Below are 3237 nucleotides of genomic sequence, written 5' to 3' on the forward strand. Positions count from 1 at the left end.
TTTTAGTGTAGGAGGACTCTGGAAAACAAAGGTGTTATAGAATCAGACCATTGGATTTTAAGTTCTGCATCTGGGAAATGTAGAGTCACATACTTACCCAGAAGTCAAATAATGTCAAGTTTTCTCAGTTCACCAGTACATAAAATATGAAAACAAATGTTAATAGAATGTCTCAATTTTAAGTTTCCCTGCTCAATACTTTTCAGCCTTCAACAACTACTACTGCTTTGTATCATGAAATAAAATAAATAACAAAAACCAAAAAGCTAAATAATATTAATGGAAATGTCAAAAAAGTGACTTCAAGAACACCTCCTATGTATTACTTTGTATTTGCAGGGGCTTGCTTGCATACAACTATGCATTTTACCAGCAAAGCTCTTGTTATTTCAAAGAAAGGATTAAGTATTTTAATTCTCATGGAATTCCTCAAAAAGTAATCCTAATAAGTGTTGACCTGAACTAGGAAGATCTCTTGAAAAAAGAGAATGGGGATTGAAAGGAGGAAAGAAGTGAAGGCAAAAGAGAAAGGAAAGGAATATAACCTTCCTCCCTAGATATTATCTGCCTATCTGTGGCTTCTGTTTGAGCTTTGATTCTTTCATTATTTCATCTACTATCTTTAACTCCACTACGAGCTGTCATAAATAATATTCATTAGCAGCTAAAAGACCCTGAAATCCAGAGAGAGTCAGTTATTTTTCTGTAAGTCTTAACAGCCAGAAAGTAACTGAGATAGTTCAGCCTGATTTCAAATCTGTGTTAGACTAATTTAAAATACAAATGGATGAATATGTTTGTTGTTTTTGTTGCTGCACCAGTACTACAATTTCCATCTCTTTAAATTGTTTAAACTTACCTGGTTATTTGTTTTCCATGTTCTAAAAACTAAAGGAAGTTTTTTTTATTTTTTAATTACTCTTTTTAGCCTATAATTGAATAAAAACATGATAAAGTTCCAGAACATCAGAGAGTCCAAATAAGATAAACCTACATCTGGCGGTCTCATTTCAGCATACTAGAATTAGGAAATGCTCTTTGAATTAGGATTTAGGTTAATGTAATGACTACTCAAATTAGGTCTGCCTTAGGATCACTGCTGGTAGAATGCAGCTCTCATTCATTACAGTCAGAACTTCCCAAAGAGCCTGGCATATTAAAGCAGAGTAGCACTATTTTAAAGTTGACATTGAAGATATGAATCATCTCTCAAATGAAAATGTTAACTACCGACTTTCAGTAAGTGACAAAATGGCATGGATTTACAAAAATCCTTTCTGATATTTGCCCTACTAAATATTATTTGTCTCACTAGCTCTGATCTAAGCTTGTTAATAGATTGTCAGACTATACACATGTAACCTGATCCTTGTTTAAATTTCAGCAGTGGGAGGACCTTTGGCCTAGCAGTTGACATCACTTAGAATCCCTGCATCCTATGCTGGAGTGCAGGGGCTTGAGGATCCACTCTGATGCCAAGTCCAGTTTTCCGCTGATGTATTCCCTAGGGAGCTACAGATGACTGTTCCAGTCATTGGGTCTCTACAACCCACATGGGAGGCCCAGAGTGAGTTTCCAGCTCTAGGCTTCAGCCTGGCCATTTTGAGGTGTGAACCAGTGGGTAGGAGATCATTTCTCTGTCTTTCTCAACCTCTTTTCTATCTCTCCAACTTTTAAATAAATAAAATCAATTTTTAGAAACCCTGAGCTGTTATTAGGCCTGGTTTGTCTCTCTGTAGCCCATCCAGACATGGGCATGCACATTAGGATTGTTAACGTACTTCTACTTCCATCAAACTGACTTTACAACAAGAATACAATATTTCTAACTTGAGCTCTGATTTCTATAGTACACATATGTTGTGGCTTAAAACAATTCAAATCCTAATTTTCCATGATACAAGATGAAATTAGAAACAGTTGAATAAAGCCATGAATAACAATCTTATGATTGGCTTTAAGGGAGACTATTACAATTTGTCCAGGGCCATGTCATTTTGATATTTAGAAAATTTTTCACAGATCATAGATTTCATAGAATAATATTACACAATCAGATGATTAGTTGAAAAGAAACATCAGCATCAGGATTTTGGAACTAAACAAGAGAAGCTATATTTGGTTGATCCAAGAAGCTAGAAATATATTGAAAATTTGCTGAAGAACTCGGGAAATGGAACTGTAAAATGCTTAGGAATGAGGCGGGTGAGATGGTAGTGTAGACCATCAAATCGTTCCAAAGAAAGGGTTGGATGAAAACACTACACACGAATTTGCATGTCATCCTTGCGCAGGGGCCATGCTAATCTTCTCTGTATTGTTCCAGTTTTAGTATATGTGCTGCCGAAGCGAGCAGGGATGGTTCAATGTTCGAAAATCAATCAATGTGATACACCACATTAACAAACTGCAGAAGAATAACCATGTGATTATCTCAATAGTTGCACAGAAAGCATTTGATAAAATTTAACACTCTTTCATGATGAAAACTCTAAGCAAACTGGGTATGGAAGGAACATTCCTCAATAAAATCAAAGCAATTTATGAAAAACCAACAGCCAACATCCTATTGAATGGGGAAAAGTTGGAAGCATTTCCACTGAGATCTGGTACCAGACAGGGATGCCCACTCTCACCACTGCTATTCAATACAGTTCTGGAAGTTTTAGCCAGAACCATCAGCAAGAAAAAGAAATTAAAGGGATACACATTGGGAAGGAAGAAGTCAAACTATCCCTCTTTGCAGATGATATGATCCTTTACTTAGGGGACCCAAAGAACTCTAGCAAGAGACTATTGGAACTCATAGAAGAGTTTGGAAAAGTAGCAGGATATAAAATCAATGCACAAAAATCAACAGCCTTTGTATACACAGGCAATGCCACGGCTGAGGAAGAACTGCTAAGATCAATCCCATTCACAGTAGCTACAAAAACAATCAAATACCTTGGAATAAACTTAACCAAGGATGTTAAAGATCTATATAATGAAAATTACAAAACCTTAAAGAAAGAAATAGAAGAGGATAGCAAAAAATGGAAAAATCTTCCATGCTTATGGATTGGAAGAATCAATATCATCAAAATGTCCATTTTCCCAAAAGCAATTTATGCATTCAATGCAATACCAATCAAGATACCGAAGACCTTCTTCTCAGATCTGGAAAAAATGATGCTGAAATTCATATGGAGACAAAGGAGACCTCGAATAGCTAAAGCAATCTTGTACAACAAAAAC

General features: G+C 35.8%; 1 pseudogene; it reads right to left on the reverse strand.

Moving 5' to 3' along the window:
- Positions 1–2255: 2255 nt before the first annotated feature.
- On the reverse strand, positions 2256–2356 carry LOC127490410 (U6 spliceosomal RNA; annotated as a pseudogene).
- Positions 2357–3237: the final 881 nt, after the last annotated feature.

Source organism: Oryctolagus cuniculus, chromosome 2 (genome assembly GCF_051225735.1).
Source record: "Oryctolagus cuniculus isolate XC-2025 breed Fujian yellow rabbit chromosome 2, ASM5122573v1, whole genome shotgun sequence".
Classification (NCBI taxonomy): Eukaryota; Metazoa; Chordata; class Mammalia; order Lagomorpha; family Leporidae; genus Oryctolagus; species Oryctolagus cuniculus.